Raw genomic sequence first — 19845 nt, forward strand, 5'->3', positions numbered from 1 at the left:
TCAGTATGGATTCCAAGTTAACAGGGTATTTGTTATTGATACTGGAAGGGGCGTGGTTGACGAAGAACAATTTTCTGGCAATAAAACTCTGATCATTGTGGGTCTCTTTCATAACTAAATTGATCCAAGTCTTGAAAGCGAGTGTTGTGTGTTCCTTCGCATTTTGTAATACAGGAAAATGGATGTGAAGCTAGTTCATTTTCCTGGGTTGCTTAGCTATCAAGACTATTTTTGACTCAAAAAGTGGTGGTTTGACAAATTTTCAAATTTTGTTACATGTTGTTTGGGTGACTGATCATTGGCTGCTTCTGTTTGGGACTGCTGGAGATTCTGGATGTACTTTCAGTGGGATGTGTGGTCAAGTATGCCATGAATAGTCAGTCCACTCTGCCTGAACCGTGGCCTAAGAATGTCTTCATTGCTGAGAAAGTTGTTCAGTTAAGGGGAAGGGATTATTTCTTAGTTTGAGAGAACTGTTTTGTACCCAGTTATTGAATGCTGTTCTTTAACATATCTATGTTACCATGCAGAGAAGATTGAAAGATTGTAGCTGTAGTTTGTGATGGGTTTCATTGTGCAAGTAGATATATGCATAATGAACTGACATTAGTTTTATGAATAGTAGAAAGACACTTAAGATTGTCAGATGTCAATTCTCGTCACAGTCAGTATAGAGACTGCTTCAGATGAAGTTGTTTTTTGCTTGAAAATGTTATTCACTGACCCATTGAGAACTGAGAAAGGGTATTTACAGTAGTTATTTTTGTATCCTGTCTACAGAGACCAAGAACAGAAGTAACTAGCAACTGGCTATATATTTTGTGAGGAATAATGTGTGTGTTTTACTTTCTTTTCATATTGCAAGTTACTATGTACATGTTGAATGAGGCACCAATCCACAGACCATTAGGTGTCCATTTTGGTGGAATTTGAATTTCTCAGAACAATAACCAGTTGTGACACTTTTGTGATGAACAATACCATTTGGGTATTGAAAGTGTTCACTGTGTGTGGATAGTCATATTCCTTGAGGAACAACACTTGGAAGAGGTGTTTGGCAAATGTCAGTGGTTGATCATTTGCCAGTTAATATGGATTTGGTCATATGCTGTCAGACAGTTTACATGCTTTTCAACATAGAATTGATTGTACAACATGGCAGTTGGATGTTACTGTCTTCCTCTGGTGGTAGAGTAAGTATCTCTTGGTGAGGACAACTTGTTCCTTGCTGTGTGTCATGTTTTTTGTCATGTGTGTTATCAGCTTAAACATAATAGATGCTCAATTGTCTTTCAAATGTTTGACAGTTGCAAGGTTTTCAGAAATTTATTGCTATTTTGTCCTCCATGTCAATTTCACAGATAAATGAGGTAAATGCAATGCTGATGTTGTGTAACACTTTTGCTGAGTATCATTGTGTGGGATTTTGACATGAGAGAAGCAGTATTTTAACACCGTTATCAGCTGTTGTATAGTAACATCTAGAATATCTTGGCTTGGCCTCCTGCAGTAGATGTTGTGTGTGTCTTTGACATTATATAAAATAGAGGCTGGGTAGACACCTGATTCGAGGGAGATTACTTGGTAGACAGCTCATTCAAGGGAGATTACTTGGTAGACAGCTCATTCGAGGGAAGGTTTCCCTTGCACCATGTGATTGTGGAATCTTGAGGCCGACGTCAACATCGGAGGAGTTGTTTTCCAAGTTACAGGCAAATGTGTTGATTTCATTTTCTTCATTGCTTTGTTCATAAATATTTTGGTCACTGCATCAGTTGTTATAATGCTTGCACATTGTAACCTCTCCTCTGTTGCATCTGAATTGGAGGTAATCATTGGGTTGTTTCTGTCAATTGTTCTCCTTTCCATGTGAAGGACATATGTTATCTTGTGCAAGCCATTCCACAATGCCTAATACTTTTAACTTGGATTTTGATAATAAAAAACATTTGTCATTTCACCTTGTAATTTGTAAAGTGAGAAATTTCAAATTAAATACAAAATATGATAAATACTTTTTTAAAAATTAGTTTAACAATGTGTATGATGTATCCTTTTCTGAAAGTTCATGTGTAAATCATGTTTTTCACACTTGCAGGTGAGTACATGATGGTGACTTTTGTCCTGACTATGGAAAGTGTCGCTATGGGAACTGGCTCTGTCCAGGTGAGATTGTCTGGAAGGTGTATAACAGCCATTATAAACTCTGTTTCTAATTGAGTGAGACATGTCTTCTTTGTCTTTGTCCTGTCATTATAGAGCCATTTAAAGAACGACTAAACTCGATTTTTTGGTAATCTTTTTACCACTGCATATGAAAGACTTCGGGTTAGTCATAAACGAAACACCTTTTTTCTTTTGAAAAAAAACTCAAAAGTTGCTAAAAAGCTGTCTGCTTCTCTCTCGCCCGCAAACAAAACCGCAGACTTGATACCTAACTCTGTTGTCAGAGCCCTGCAGTGACATCATAGAAGGAACGATTTTCAGTTTGTTGTATAGAAAATGTGTGGGAAGCTCATCATTTTTCTGATTTCTCAATGTCACCAAAGATATGCTGAATCGTTGTGTTGCTGTCAATTGCTCCTTTGGTTGATGGTGTCACTCTGCACAGATTTCCATCAGACCCCGTAGTTTGTGCTTAAATTGGTTGTTTGTGTGTACAAAGCGAGTGTTGTGAAAGCCTGTGGTATATACTAAATCGGATGGTTCACTCGCCATTATGTAGACACTTGTCAATATACGTCTTTATACTTGGTCTGATAATCCTAATTACTTTAAAACTTAATAAAAAGAAGCAATCTGTGAATGTATAACAGGAATGTCATATGTAGACATTTTATAGTTTGCCTATATGAATCATAATTCTCATGCACACCCTAGTGTATGTCGCCTGCATCATTACACGTCTTTGAATGTCATTTAGAAGTGAAAATACATAAGAAAGAAGATTTTTATGGATATCAACTTCTTTATGAGAGAACACAACGTTTCGGAGTTAATGCTTACTCCTTCATCACACAACGTTTCGGAGTTAATGCTTACTCCTTCATCAGGTGATGAAGGAGTAAGCATTAACTCCGAAACGTTGTGTTCTCTCATAAAGAAGTTGATATCCATAAAAATCTTCTTTCTTATGCATCATTACACTTCACGACGAAAACAATGATTCTGTTGAAAGCTACGACAACTGGATTAAAAACAAAATGCAAATATTAGAATTAAAGTTATAGGAGCAGTGTCAGGCTATTACCTTGTTTGATCAATTTCGAGGTTTTTTAACAGTCTAATGTACGAAAACGTGATGCATCGTTTCATTTTTTTTAACATTGCTGTATAGTCTCATTGGTTGCCCAAGATAGCACACCTGGCAACTTATTGCATAATGTACGTCATTCTTTAAAAAAGTTCTTAGTTAGCCATTAATAAGCAATCAATAAATGTATTGGCGGTTAATCCTTTTACATAGACACAGGCACGACAGAGGGTATTCAGTAAAGATTAGCAAATGTACATACATAAACACTACCTTTTGACAAATCCCCCATGTAAATACGCATAAAAGTATTTAATCAATCAGCGTGTTATTGGTCAATCCATTGATCGATCCAGACATAAGAAATGCCAAATCTGGACCTTTGTTGGGTAATCTAAGTGGCGTTACCACTAATTATAACTGTTCATTAACTAAACATCAAGTGAATGATCACAAATAATGTGTAGGTTTATACCACCTTAGTTGGATTACAACCTAGCGACAAGTGATTTTGACAGAATCATCTATGAAAACAAGGCTTGTAACTCGAAAACTAGGCAAAGCAGGAGACAAAACTGAATGATAGTGGATTGGGAGAACATATAGCTTTCATTTTTCATGACAATGAATCATTATTTGACAGATTATTATTGTGCAAACTTGTAGGGTGGAGGGGGGAAACACGAAACCATTCCAGTCGAAACAATTGTACTGAACTTACCTGAAACATTTTTACCTAAACTATTTTTCAGTCACAGCATTTCCTTATACTCTTTCTTCATGGTGTTGATTCTTTATAGGGTTGATTGTAAGATTGGAGAATGCCGTTGATGAACAGATGAATATTGTCTGGCGCCATCAAACAAAGCTGTGATCTTTCAACTCATTCAACTGATGTCAATCGTGAGTATTCTTAGTTGTGCAAGAAGTCTTAAACCTGTATCAAAATAGTTTGTTCTGCACATAACTGCACCACCAACCTACATATATCTTCTTGTGAATATCAAGATTTTAATTGTGTCTTTTTTACTTTTGTTCGTAGTTTTTTTTTATAATAATCTTAATAATTAAAATTTTCCCCGATCCTGACTCATGCTTAATTGCCTTTTATCCCCCGGGCATGTAATGCAATGCATGTAATGACGCCTTGTCTTTCCATCGTCCGTCCGTCCTTAATAATTTTGTTTCTGGAGCATAACTCAGAAACTGTTCAATATTTTTAGAACAAACTTGATAGATATAATAATCTCAGCCTATGGTTGTGTCGTTTGCTATTTACAGATTTTTGGCATTTATATTTTTTTTGTTTTTCCATGGAAAATTTTGGACTTAGTCTCAAAATGGGGGCATGGGCTTCGTTTCTGAAGCAGAACTCAAAAAACGTTCAGTATTTTTCTGCAAAACTTGGTAGATCTAGATATGTGTTGCAGACCCCTAAGTGGTGTCTTTTGCTATTTACAATGTTCTGACATTTTTATTTTTCCTGGTCTCCATGGAAACAATTCTGACTTAGTCTCAAAATGGAGGGATGGGCTTCGTTTCCAGAGGACAACTCAAAAACCATTTGATACCTTTCTACAGATCTTGGCAGATATATGAGACAGATCTTGAAGTGGTGCCTTTTGCTGTATACAGATATATGGCATTTATATTTTTCATGACTTCCATGGAAACGATTCAAACTTAATCTGAGAAAACATCAAGTAACTGTCAGATGACAGGTGCCTTTTGGTATTAACAGGTTTTTGTGATTTATTATTTTCTTGGTTTCCATGGACACATTTCGGACTTAGTCTCAAAATGGAGAGATGGGCTTCGTTCCCAGAACACAACGTGAAAAGCATTTCATATCTTTCAACAGATCTTGCCAGATATATGAGTCAGATCTTGAAATGGTGACTTGTTCTGATTACAGATATATGGCATTTATATTTTTCATGAATTCCGTGGAAACAATTCAAACTTAGTCTAAGAAAACAGTGAGTAACTGTCAGATGATTTGTCCTTTCAAACATGTGGGAACGCCGGGGGTGGAATATGTCATCTTCTGAAGACTCTTGTCTCCTCTTCCTGGGAAAGATAGTGGAACACCTGAAATAATTTGAAGTTCCCTTCTAAAAGAAGCGGACATAAAATTCACACTCACCCTTGTATTACCTCCCTTGCTCATGCACATGGTCAGCTGGCTGGCCATGATACTTTGTTCTCTCCCTATCGCCCGACGAGGCACCTTGGCGGCTGGAGGCACCTTGGGTCCCGTACACGGCGATAAGTCTTACATTTTTGTTTTTCTAACTAAATTTGTGCTGTATGCGGTTTTTAGAGTGTATGTATTTCTTATTATTATGCAAATTTGTGAATATTGTTTCTATTTCTAACATGTATTACATCAACTGAGACTTAGTCTCTTTTGATGAAATCATGTTTTCGGTGCAGATTAAGGCTGTCGTTGGTTGACTTTCATGTACTCTGCCCGACATGTAAACCTTTATGTTCTACCCATACTCGTTGTGTATTTTGCATTAAATTGTGTGAAGCAGAATTCTTATTATATTTGCGGTCTGTTCACAGACATGCTAGAGATAAGCAACGTCGGCTCACATTAGTCATGTCGAAATCTAGTAAAACAAAGTCAGGTATCGGTTTGATTATTGATGCTAAGATTCATTCCAGCGAGAGGCCAGCCGTATCCTCGAGTTTGTGTCCAGGGTCAGGCGTGTCCCCTCCCAAGACTCAGAAGAGACCATCTGTTGAGACAGGACCGTCTCAGGCTAAGAAAACTAAGAAGTTGAAGTTTTCATCCGTAAGATCATCACAGAATCATCCATCTTCGATTAAGGAATCATTCGGGGAGGAGATAGTCCTCTTAGAAGAACGTCAGTATTTTGACAGGTTGGCGTTAATGATACAGAGTAAAGACACCAGCCACCAGCACTCAACTCAGACAGATGTTGACTGCAAACTTAGGCATTGTAGACAACTCTTCAACACAGTGTCAATGCACGCTCTGAATGTATTCAATGCCTCAGAGCACATCTCATCTCAGACAGATGTCGACTGCAACCTTAGGCGTCGTAGACAACTCTTCAACACAGTTGTCAATGCACGCTCTGAATGCATTCAACGCAGGCGTCTTCATGCAACAGTTCACATCGCAGATGACGAACCTTATGGAACGAAGATTGGCAGAGGAGAGATGACTGCACTCATCAACGATGTCGACTGAAAAACAACCAGAGCATTCATCTAGACCTGCACTCACATCTGAGGATGACGAGGAGGTGCATGCATGCACGCATTCCAGAAGATCCAGGTCCCGGTCATCAGATTGCAACACAGAGAAGGATATACCCACGTCAAGTGAGTGCATCAGGGGAGAAGGTCTCCTTCAGTCTCCCCTATTCATAGAAGACGTATGCAGTCGTCCTCCCCTTCGGACTTAGACTCACACAGTCGGGATCGTCAGCGATCCATGAATTTGTCCTACTCTAGGAAGAATGAAGCTAAACATCGTGATTTGTCAGCGGAGGAAGCCTTATTTTTGGACTCGGAAGTCACATCATGAATGACAGGTGGTTTAAACCTGGTTTCCCCATTTAAGGAAACCAACGAGTTCAGCATGTACAAGAGTGACGACATTGATACGTTAACATTCCCACTGATAGCTCCTGTATCCACGATTCCTTAGACTTTTTCTACAGCATACAAAACAGCAACCAAGTTTCAACAGCAGCATGTGCTGCCTTTTGACGCACGTCGTTTCCCTCTTGATCACATGGAGCCATTCATCAGGGCGCCTGATGTCGGCGAAGGTTATAATGTCATCAACTCAGCTTGCAGCAGATTTTACAAGGTGGAAGACAGAAGAATGGTTTAACTTGACACTACTACGAGGCGAACTTTCTGAGGATTAGCTTGATCTAGGGTCAACAACGATACTCACATCACAAAGTTTAGCAACCCGGTAAATGAGGAAGAAAGGATGATCCTGTCGGCACTTGTTACACAGAGGAAGGATCAGCAGTTTATGTCCGAACATCTAGCTTCTACCACTGCGGGGATTAATCTACTTCGGAGACGGGTTCCTGTCCGCTGCGTCATGGAGTGAGAACTTCACATAGCCTTTGTATCAAGCTCCATGGTCTGCACCTACGGTATTCGACGGAAGGATTGAAGAGGTAGCAAGATCGGTTACTCAGGATTCAAGGGAAGTTATGATGATAAAATCCATCGACTTCTGTCTTTAAACAGACAAATCAGCGTTACACTAGCATGTCCAAGTTTTCCAGGGTTCAAAGAGCGAGGGACAAGAAATTCAACGATTGACGGGAGAAATCGTCTTCTTCCTTTCGTAGCCCCTATGGAGGAAATAAACGATCTCAGACGTCAGGAAGATCATCTAGGGGCGGTGGGGGTAATAAACACTGAAGATCAGGTTCGGAACGACTGGAGTCTTCCACCCCCAGCCGTTCCCATACAACCGTCTCAAATGGGTGGATGTCTTCAACAATATTTGGAAACACTGCTCACAAAACTACCAACTCCCATCACTTATGCAGACAATCAACTAGACAAGCTGATCGATGCTATATCAACACTGTTGCAGAAGGAAGCAGTAGAAGTAATACAGCCTCAGAGTCTAACGTCCGGATTTTACTTTCCAATTTTCTTATTACCGAAGAATTCTAGAGAGAAATTCCGGCTCATTTACAACATGAAGGAATTCAACAAAAAGTTTCTACGGAACTGTTCAAGATAGTACATATTCCTCAACTTAGACTCATCATCAAACCAAGAGACTATCTAGCCAGCATAGATCTACAAGATGCATACCTGCATATCCCGATACATCAAGAATCCAGGAAATATCTATGTTGCCTTTTCAATGGCCAGCATTAGCAATGGACAGTCCCACCGTTTGGAATATCTTCAGCCGCATGGCTATTTACACGGATAACCAAACCCACCGTCAATTATCTACACCACAGTGCGTTTTATTTGGCCATTGGCATACCAGGGCATCAATGGAAAAGTCAACTCAGACTACAATAGACTTTACAATGAGGCTAATAACTGGGTTGGTTAGTAAATCACTTAAGGTCGGAACTTGAACCTCAACAAGATATCAGATTCCTCAGGATTTGTTTCATCACTACGTTGAATCAGACTGTAGTCCCGGAGGACCGGTGGGTCATGAGTCAAGAAATGATAATGCAAGCTCTACTCTCTCCGTTAACACTTCGACAATGACAGTGTCTACTAGGCCTCCTCACGTCGGCGCAAGATATGACCAGAAGAGGAAGACTGCAGTTGCATCCCTTACAATGATTCTTGAATCTTCATTTCAAAAAAAGAGGACAGATTCCGCTCCCAGACAGCCTGAAGCCTTTTCTGATGTCGTGGACTCGCCGATGCGTAGGAACCTATATGTTGGAGCTGGTATTCAACAACCACCTTTACGTAGACGCATCTCTACAAGGATGGGGAGCTCATGTAGGAAATGAGGTAGCAGCAGGAATCTGGAACGAAGAGGAGCAGGCTCTTCACATCAACCAGTTGGAAATGAAAGCAGTCATTCATGCCATCCACCACTGGTTGACAGCATTGAGAGACAAGTTATTAATGATCCACACAGACAACTCAACAGTAGCGTTTTACATAAATGAACAATGGTCAACAAGATCACTATCTCTACTACGCCAAACGTTTCAACTGTTCAACTTAGTCAACAATCTAAATCCTCAAGTAAAAGTATGTCGCATACCAGGAGCCTGCAACGTCATGGCGGACGCCCTATTTCGTCCATTTCGTCCATCTCCAACAGAATGGATGCTGCATCGGGAAGCGTTTCAACTAATCAGTCAAGCCTTAGGATCACCACAAATAGACCTATTTGCAATGAGATTCAACAAACAGACTACAACCTTTGTGTCGCCAGTACCTGATCCACTTACCTGGGCCACGGACGCTCTCAGCATTCCATGGGAAGGACTAAAGGCGTACACGTTTCCCCCTCCAGTACTGTTACCAAAAGTCATCGAGAAAATCAAACAAACAAAGAGGTTACAGCTGATTTTGGTCGCCCCCTACTGGCCAACGAGAGATTGGTTCCCAACACTTATGGAAAAGTTAGGACAACCAACCCTACAATTACCCGAGTGGAAGAATCTTCTCATCCATCCCCACACAAAGCAAATAAACAGCCAACCATCAGTATTTCGTCCTCACGTGTGGACCGTATTAAGACTTGTTTGAAACGCAGAGGATATTCGGCGAGAGCAGCGAAAGCAGTCACCTTAGCCTTTCGGAAATCCACTCGCACACTTTATGATGACAAGTGGAAACGGTTTGAGACATATGCTGGGAAAAAGGGATTTTCGGCGAACAAGGCAACTCTTCCTCAGATAGCAGATTATTGATGCTATTTACGTCATTCTAAGGGTCTGAAAGGTTCTACATTAGCTACGTACTTAGCAGCTCTCAGCTTGGTCATCACCATGGAAAAAAAACACCAAACTGACTAAAGTACCAGAGCATATTGCCTTACTACGTTCGCTCAAATTGGAAGATCAACAACACAGATTTAGAGCTCCAGCAAGGGACCTAAATATAGTACTCCAACATCTCACAAGTGATGCATATGAACCACTTGATCGGACTTCAATTGAAATGTTGACTCAAAAGATGCTACTTTTACTTGCCCTGGTTACAGTTGCAAAAATGTCAGAAATTCATGCTCTAGACTTTAATCGAACAAAGTTGGATACAAGTTATCAAGCAACAGCTCATTTAGGTCTAAGATGGGATTTCATAGCAAAGAATCAACTGCCAGATCAACTGGATAGACAGTTCCGCATATCGACTTTGTCAAGGTTTATCATGTCCAGTGAGAGCATTGAAAATATACATTACATGTACCAAGTCTAGAAGACAATGGTTCAAGTGCCTATTTATCCCTATATCTACTGAGATACCCACCCAAGTATCCCGCAACACTTTCTCAGTGTGGATCATTATTTTGTAATTTCGAACAGGCTGTAGTATCCAGCGTGGTCTGACCCACCACATCCTCGATATCTCCAGGGTATACGTTCCGATAAGTCTCCACTATACCCTGGACGCATCTACGGCTCTGCCTGATAAATTTATTACCTCCCTTGACTGTCTTTTGATCCAGTCAGGTGTCTACGCTGGGAAGTTGAGCGAACCAATCACAACTCACTTTCATTTTTTGAATTATCTAACCGATTATACTTGTCAACAGAAACCATGCAGAGGTTCTCTGGAAGAGGTAGAAGGCTTTCTTGCATATGTTGTTTTAAAGTTTCGGACCTGTCAATTTGTTTGTATGATTTCCCTAAAATCTGGGACGCACTGCGAGCAAACATTTGCAGTTGCGACCGCTACCTTTGTTGACACTGGCAAGCTCAGTTATAAAGGCGGCCTAGTTGATTGGCTACTGTGAGAAGGCGGAGTCAGCAAAGGGAGGTAATAAATATATCGGGCAGAGCCGTAGATGCGTCCAGGGTAAAGTGAAGACTTGTCGGAACGTATACCCTGGAGATATCGAGGATGGACCCACCACTTTTTCCATCACATTCTGTAAGCAATGAAGCATGAGTCAGGATAAAGAAAAATATGTAATTTTCTGAATAAAATTGATATTTTATACTTATCCAGACTCATGGCGAAAGCCCTCTCACCATGTGCGTGAGCAAGGGAGGTAATACATGGGTGAGTGTGAATTTTACGTCCATTTCTTTTAGAAAGGAACTTCAAGAGATTTTTGGTGTTTCACTACCTTCGCCAGGAAGAGAAGATAAGCAATTAAGCATGAGTCAGTATAAGTATAAAATATCAATTTTATTCAGAAAATTACATTTTCATGCAATTATGTTTAAGTTGATACAGCAACATCACATATCTTGCTGATACTTGCAACTTCTACACTTTCTGTTGGGTTTGCTTTCCTTGAAATTCTATCACAACAGCCACTAGTATATTTCCAGTTATGACACTTTAGAGACAAACCTTAGTTCATACAAGAAGGCTTCTTACATCATAAATGACAAACTTTGGACAAAAGGGATACACTCGTGCCCCGTTTATCCGAACACTTGTGTTTTTATTGAAATTGTCCGGATAAGCGAATTTTTGGATATCTGAACCATGTGCCATATGAACAAAGAAACGTACAAGGAAACAAACATAGTAGGCATCAGACATAATCTTTATTGATTACACATAAACAAATATCAGTGCATACATGAAATGTCTCATACCTGTTCATGCAGTTATGCTCGCTTGAAGAAATCAGTCATGGCTTTTTGCATTAGCAGTGTAGAAAAGCGAGAGGACTTTTGCCAGGCAGGTTGTCACTGTCGACATTCACAAGATCATCAGTAACACAGTTGCAACTTGTGTTTAGGATCGTAATGCATCGCGAAATTCTGACAAGGCCATGTCTTCTTGTGAGTCCTGATTGATTGGATAATATCCTCATGACGAAAGCAGTTAGCAATTGTCTTTTCACTCACAGCTGTCCAGGCTTGCTTGATCATCGGGATTAATTAATTATAGTGACCCACAAATTGACATGCCTCAAAATTCACTTGGTGTCACCTTTCTACTCAGAGGTAGTTAATCTTCTCATGCTTCAAAGACTGCCGACTTCTTTCATGTTAGGCCCTTGGTAATCGCGTGTGTAAACAAGCAGATGGTCAGCCATCCGGATATATGAGAAAAAAAAAATGCACATAATTTAGTGTTTTGTATGTGAAAATGACATATGGTTACGGAAACCGGATTTCCGGATAGGTGAGTAATTTTACAACGATGTGAATTCGTTTTAAGGAATTTTCATTCATAAGGCAAGTTTTCCGATATCTGAGGTTCGGATACTCAGGGCCCAACTGTATATGCTGTTGTCTGTCAAATGTCAGTATATTGTCTGTTGTTAGGTTAAATACCCTACTAGTAATTTTTTCCTTTATATGCACCTCATTGCTTCAGTACTTCAGTCCTTTGACAAATTTTCTTTTGCAGCGGATGCCCATTTTCACATTTATATGGTTTTATGGGATGAAACATTTGTCTTTTTTTCAGAACTCCCAAGTGCCTCCTCCTCAGACAAAGCTTGAGGTTCAAGGAGGGGACGACTGAGAAGAAATCATAATTGTAACATCATCAGTCTTCATTAAACACTTGTAAACATCAGTCATATTGTGTGTTGTTTCAGCTGGGATGTATGATCAGTTTTCTGTTTGATGTCTCCCTCACCATCGTTTCTGAAACTGAATGTATGATATGTTTTAGCGTACTACTAATGATATAGTGGATAGAGAAAAAAACGGGGCTCCAGATGAGGGTCGTATTGGCGTATGTACGGATAAAAGATATGCACGATACAGTAGGAAAAAAATGTCAAAACGTAGCAGATACACACCACGGCAATGGTCTGTGGGCTTAGAATCATTTACGGACGTATTTATCTGAAAAATTATTGTTTTATTGTTTATTGACCTGTTTATACAACAGTAGCAATGTTGTGGTGCATGTATGAAACTAAACACAAGATTACTTACATGTCCTTAAATTCCATTCAGTACTCTTAACTTTTACCAGTACTCTTACATTGAAAAAAATAAGGAGTACGTACTCCTCATGTTGAAAAGTTATCTGGAAAAAATTCCATTTGTATCTACAATTTATGTCGTTAACATGTGAAAGTGAAATCCCTGTAAAACCAAATTTGGACGATTTGTACTCTCAGTGGTGAGGAGATAGGAATTGTGAAGAAAGGACTTGAGTGAGGCGAGATAAGAGCAGAAATGAGCACTGCAAGTCCAGAGTGACTTATTTTGAATAGACCATGGCTTTATGAAAATTCGTGTTCAAGGATATGGTATTTCCAGGAACAGTTGTTAAATAGGCAACACATGCATTTCATGCCAGATGAGTCCATGGCCTGTTGTCATACCAGGCAGAGAGAGTGTCCCCAGTTTACCAGTAGGTTTTGTTTGAAGGATTCAGGTCACTGGGCCGTGGTAATCTCTTAAGAAAACAGGTGATGCACTTTTTAGTTACCCCTGAACTGGTGAACATGGTTTACCTTACCAGTGAGCTGAGCTGATGAACACAGTTATTAAATGTTTAAATCATTGCATTATAGTAAAAGCACTAGTTCTCCACGTGGTCACTGTTCACTATATGATGGACGCAGTCCCGAGCGAAAGCCAGATGAGAGACTGTGCACTTGAATATACGTCCGGATACCCTGCAGAAATATTAGTTAACACTGCCAACAACCTTATTACCAGCTACAGGATCATATCCACAACCATGTCCCAGATTCTACAAAGCTGAAATCAGATGCCATCCTTGCCAACTTGAGATATATAGTCAAAGTTGATCACAGACCAGTGCCATGTATCTACCAAGAGGAAGTTAATATAGCAAAATTTTTATAGTAGTATATTTTTTTGTAAATTAATTATGAGAAATGTCAGTTTTTTAGTCATTATGAAACATATCCAACGATCAACAGCATGAGCATCAATCTGTGTAGTTGAGAACCGATGGCATGTGTCAACCAAGTTAGCGAGCCTGACCACCTGATCCAGTTAGTCGCCTCTTCCGACAAGCATAGTTGCCTATTATGACAAGCATGGGATGTTTGCAAAATGGAACATCCGCTTCTTTTTAATGGTACAATATATATAGATGTTTAAATGATTGGATGAATGAAGCCACAGTGTCAGTGTTGTGTGTAGCCCAGTTATCACGGGCCATATTACACAGGGAACAACTTGCTGGCTGCTGGCAAACTGCAGGTACACCCTGGCAGAGCAATCAGATTGCCATCTATGTCTCATCTATTGTTTTGTGCAGCTATATCCTTCTGCTTGTCCCACTGAACGTCCAGCTAGGGTGATGTGTGTTATTTCGATATGCGCTATTTGAAAATGAGAACATTTTAGTGTTTCAGAGTAATATCTGGCAAACAGTTCTTTTTCCAATACAGTGGAAGCTGTCTAAACCGGCACTCACTGGGACTGAAGAAATAATCCAGTTTAGACAATATGCCGGATTATGGAGCTAATGATATATGTACAAGCCATGGATGGGACTGAGATTACATGCCAGTGTTGACAACTTGCGGGATTGGACAGATGCCGGTTACTAATCGATCTCAAACTTTCCAAATGGATGTTTTGTCAGACAACCTGATCACATTGTAAATCACCGATTTTATGCATTTGTATGAACGAATCTGTCTATGCAGCTGTCGACAAAGTAAACAGCAAGAACGCAGACTGCTTGCAGAGGGAGGGAGCCAATGACCTGTAACAGCGGCAGTATTGGGTCACAAAGGTCAACGTTTGTCAATGTAGATGAGCTCTGCACGTGACAGGTATGCCGAGGTGTCACAGGTCGTGGATAGGGTAAGGTGGGTGTCTGGCAGCATTATGGTTTGCATTGACCCATGTCCCATCCAGGTATTTTCATTCGAACCCATCCTCTCTTAATTGATCCGGATGATCAAGCAAGCTGTTTATCCGGACAATTTCAATAAAATGGGACATGACTGGATTGTCATCCTTCCCCATCCTCTCCATCCTCGCTATCTCCAGGGTATACGTTCCGCTAAGTCTCCACTATACCCTGGACACATCTACGGCTCGTCTAATAAATGTATTACCTTCCTTGGTTGGCTTTTTATGTAATCAGGTGTTTACGCTGGTTGTAGATTATCCCTGCTTGAACGAACCAATCAGAACTCACTTTCGCTTATTAAATTATCTAACCGATTAAACTTGGCAACACAAAACATGCAGAGGTTCTCTGAAAGGTAGAATGAGCATTACCTTTCTGAGCATATGTTGTTTTAAAGTTTCGAACCTTCTGAGTCGCTCTGCGAGCAAACCTCGCAGTTGCGACCGCTACCTTTGTTGACAATGGCAAGCTCAGTTATATATAATCTTTTATTCCTCCATAGTGAGAACAGAAAGAAAACAGTATTTATGTACTTATGTCAGAATTTTCATGCACATTTGAGCTAATATCACGTTTGTATTTAATCAGCCAAACATGCGAGTGATCATGAGTCACTGGGACACAGCTGATGTATTTTACACACAGAGTTGTAAACTCAGTCAAGTCCTCTTTGATTGGGGGAAAGTCGGTTGTACATGACAGCAAGCACTCAGTCAGGTGGGTTCATGTTGTGAAGTTTTACGCTGAATTCAACTGGTCCAACATTGATTAGGCCTTACCACAGTTCGTCCCGAGTTGCCTGTGTGTATCCTCATACAACTACGGCGTGACTGAGGGGGTGTATCCGGTGGAACTTGTGAAGGCCAGGGTCGTCTGCCAACCGACTGTTCCACTGTGCCACATGATACTGTCTGACTGACGTCTTCACTATTCTCCACTGCTGCTAACGCCCCAAGAAGGATCCTGATTCTAGGAATTTTTCCAAGTGACAATAGAGTAGGTACTTCTTGAGCACCCTGACTACATCAGGCACGACCGATGACGATGAGACGTTGTGTAGGTAGCACATCAACCGTGATACAAACAGTTTGTGAGGTAGATATCTGTGGTTCATGTTCAAGAGACCACCCAGGAAACACAACTTCCGCTGATCTATAACTGCCCCTAGGGGCAACACTCCAAGGAGTCCAAAACAACTATCAGTTCGAGTAGTACGAGGTAGGCCTTGGATTGATGTAATGGCTTGTTTGTAAGATCTTTCCACCATTAAGATCTCAACTTTGGAAAGGTTAGTCCACAACTCCGTGGGTGAAACCCACAGGCTGTCAGTGATCTCACACCGGACCGCAAGGAAATGGCAGCTCGCGTCACATGCTCTATGCTTAACATGTTACTTGACAAGACTATTCCAACATGACAGACTGTATCCTTCCATGGGAGAGGTTGGTCATACAACTTAACTTCAACCTGCTTTAGCTGTTGAGATCTCGGTCGGTATGGAAAAGTCAATATTTCACTCTTGGAGGTTGACAGCACATATCTCCAGTCGCTGCTGTATTCCTCCGAAATCCTCTACATCTCTCTAAGGGCAGAAACCTTTGATGAAATGAGTGCTACATCATCTGCCTGAGTGGGAGAACACACACTTAAGCAGCGATGCCAACCATTACGCTTTTGGCGTAATATTTACGATTTTCATGTCCATTTTACGCTATTACGCTTCACATTAAAAAAATTACGATTTTTTACCAAAAAATCACCGATAGTCTGTTATGCGCAAAATAACAGAGGCGACAGGTTGCTAACACACCACTTGTAGGGAACAAACTGCCAAATCACCGTAATGCTTAAGCAATTGCAGCATCGCATGGCATTCCAGACGATTCCTACATCATGTTAGATAGTAAAAGTCACGTGATGTTTCATATCAAAGTAAGCTGTGTGCACGTGTTCACTGCATCTCAGTACTTCCGGTTCAAGATGTCAAAACGAAAAAGTTTCGACACGGAAGGCAGTGAATCTTCAACAAAGCACAAGAAATAAGTTCAAAAGTTCAGACAGGAGTATAGTAAGGAATGGCCATGTCTGAAACCGTCACGATTAGGTGAAACGCATGTTTTCTGTACATTATGTAAAGTTGACTTTTCAATCTCTCATGGAGGCCATTACGACTGCAAAAGACATGTTGAAACGAAAAGACATACCGATTATGGTACAGTCTATCAAAGTAATAAAAGTTTGTCAACTTTCTTTAAGCAAGAGACAGAAGTTCATTCCGTTACAAATGCTGAAGTGCTCTTTACGCAGTTTTTGGTTGAACACAATCTTCCGATTGCAGCGTCTGACCATGCAACAAAATTATTCAAGAGCATGTTTCCAGATTCGCGAATAGCAAAGGAATACGCATGTGGAAGAAATAAACTACTGCAGTTATGAATACTTTAGCAGAAGATAAAACACAGAAATTGTCAGAACATGTGAAAGTGGGTCCATTTTCAGTTTGTACCGATGGCAGCAATGATGGGACTAGTAGTCAGTTGTACCCAATTGTTGTAAGATACATGTATTTTGATAGTAAGCTTGGCAGAGTTGTGACTGTCTTGTTGTCAGTGCCTGACAGCAATGGGAAATCGAATGGTGAAAACATTTTCAGAATTATGGACACTGAATTGAGTCAGAGAAACATTCCTTGGGAAAATTGTCTTTCATTTGGATCAGATAATGCCTCAGTCATGATGGGAGTCCACAAAGGTGTGTCAAAGTTTGTTTTAGACAAAAATCCAAGTGTTCACATACAAGGCTGTCCTTGTCATTTAATCCACCTAGCTGCACAAAAGGGATCCAAAGCTTTGACTTGCAACATTGAAGAGTTTTTGATAGACTGTTATTTTTATCTTGACAAAAGCTCTAAAAGAAAACATGAAGTGCAAGAACTGCAACAGAAATATGGAATGAAAGTTAAAAGAGTGATAAAGCATGTGTCAACTAGATGGCGGTCACTGGAAGATTGTGTCAAGAGACTTGTAGAACTGTGGGAACCTCTGAAAGAATATTTCATGTCACAACCAGTAGCAAAATCAAAACAGAATAAACCAAAAGACAGTGAAAGTAAGATAACTAAGAATCATAACCTTTCAACAAAGGAAGAAATAAAGCAGCAACACTCAAAGAAAAATGATCATGCTGAAACGGCAAAGGAAACAACTAAATACCAATCAGGATCACAAAAGAATTTGAAGCAAAAGGAGAAAAGTGAAAGTTCTTCCTCTGGACAGGCTGCAAGATCAAAAGTTGAGAAGAAGAAACAAAGTAGAATTGAGACTCTGGAGGAAGGTCATGGTAGTGAGGCAAGGATTACAAGAATATAGGCAGGTTTTCAGGACCCTAGAACCAAACTGTACATGCTCTTTCTGATAAACATTTTGCCCATTTTCAAAAAGCCAATCTGGCTTTACAAATGGAGTCTCCACAAATACATAAAATGAGAAGGATTCTACGAGGAGTGTTAACAGATTTCTATGTGAGATTCTTAACTCCAAACGCTGTGGCAGAAGCTAAGGACATTTTTAGTATTGACATTGAGAATAGAAGAAACCAGAGAAATAAAGAGGAGATAGTTATTGGAGCTGCAGCCAGGACTTGCATCAAAGACCAGACTGAAACAGGAATAAAATCTGAGACAGTAGAAGATTTCTACAGAGAAGTCAGACAGTTTTTTGTGAATTCATGTAACTACATGCTGAAATCGTATCCACTGGAGAAGGACCTTCTTCAGCATGCTGAAGTTTTGGACATTGCATTGAGAACTACTACAGAGTTTCTCTCTTTGGAGTATTTCATCACTAGATTCCCAGTTCTGACCAAATCCTTGCAGGCTGAATCTGGTGATGTCAGTGACAGTTTGGAATCAGAAAATTTCGCACTTATGAAGTAGACAATTTGAATGAGGAGATCCTACAGTCAGAGAGAATTGATGAAGCTTGGAATTTAGTATCATTACTTAAAACCCCACAAGGACAGGTGAAGTACAAATTGTTGCCACAAGTGATGCTGGGTATATGTGTAATACCACACAGCAATGCTGATAGTGAGAGAATTTTCTCTCAAATGAGGAAAAACAAGACTGACTTTAGGACAAATCTCTCTGTAGAAGCACTTTCTTCCATGATGATTTTGAAATCATCCATGGGAGCTGAACAGTTGAAATGCTATGAACGAATCCCAGATAAGAATCTTTTGCAGAAAGCAAAGAAGGCAACATATGTTTCTCTACAGTAATAAAAATAAATGTGAGCTCACTTCACTGTTTTATCATTACACTTCCAACCCCCCAAATTACACTTTTTCATCAACGTCATTACACATGGGATCAAAATAGGGTTGGTATCTCTGACTTAAGTCCATCACAGCAGCACCAAGATTCGACTTAGAGAGTTTCTGGAGCAGGGAGTTTATGTACAGCAGATACAACTTATCTGATGCCCAGCATCATGGGGATGGGCCTAGAACACACTGAGTCAAGGAAAACTTGACACCTCATTCCAGTGTACATGTCAAGAACAGTCCACAAGTAACATTTGATCCCACTCTGGAATAACTTATATTTCAAACCATTGTGACATACCGTGCCAAAGACCTTTGATGTATCCAGGAACACAGCGTGGATATCCCCCTTTCGCTCGTGGTAATGGTGTATCGTCTCTTGCAAGTTGAAAGATGTGTGAAGGGCAGATACGCCTTTTGTTGTGGGTGAGGAAAGGTGTCAGTTTGATTTAGACCGTCCAGTCGAGACAGGAGCACCATTTCAAACACTTTCGGCAACACAGGGGGGCGTGATATGCCACGGTAAGAGTTCGGATCTTTCTTTGATTTATCAACACCTTTGTACTGAGGCACCAGGATGCTCTCACGCCAAGCTGTCGGGATATGTCCAGATTCAAGAATGATGTAGAGTTGCCAAGTGAAACATCGGGGTTCTGCCACCATACTTTAGGTGTTCGTATACGATCTTGTCAGCACCATCAACTTTATTGTTCTTCAGCTTGGCACAGCACGGAATGACTTCCAAATCTGTGAATTTCATTGGTTGTGGGTCA

The 19845-nt window shown here is 40.3% G+C and overlaps 1 protein-coding gene and 1 long non-coding RNA gene across 2 annotated transcripts in view; one reads left to right on the plus strand and one right to left on the minus strand.

The window, feature by feature from the left end:
• The window catches only part of LOC137277340 (junction-mediating and -regulatory protein-like), a 315191-nt gene that overhangs the window by 244045 nt on the left and 51301 nt on the right, over positions 1–19845 (minus strand). The window lies entirely within an intron of this gene.
• Positions 867–12469, plus strand: LOC137277348 (uncharacterized). Its single transcript, XR_010956612.1, has 3 exons — positions 867–2166; positions 4054–4156; positions 12359–12469. It is a non-coding gene; the product is annotated as an uncharacterized lncRNA (long non-coding RNA).

Source organism: Haliotis asinina, chromosome 3 (assembly GCF_037392515.1).
Source record: "Haliotis asinina isolate JCU_RB_2024 chromosome 3, JCU_Hal_asi_v2, whole genome shotgun sequence".
Taxonomy (NCBI): Eukaryota; Metazoa; Mollusca; class Gastropoda; order Lepetellida; family Haliotidae; genus Haliotis; species Haliotis asinina.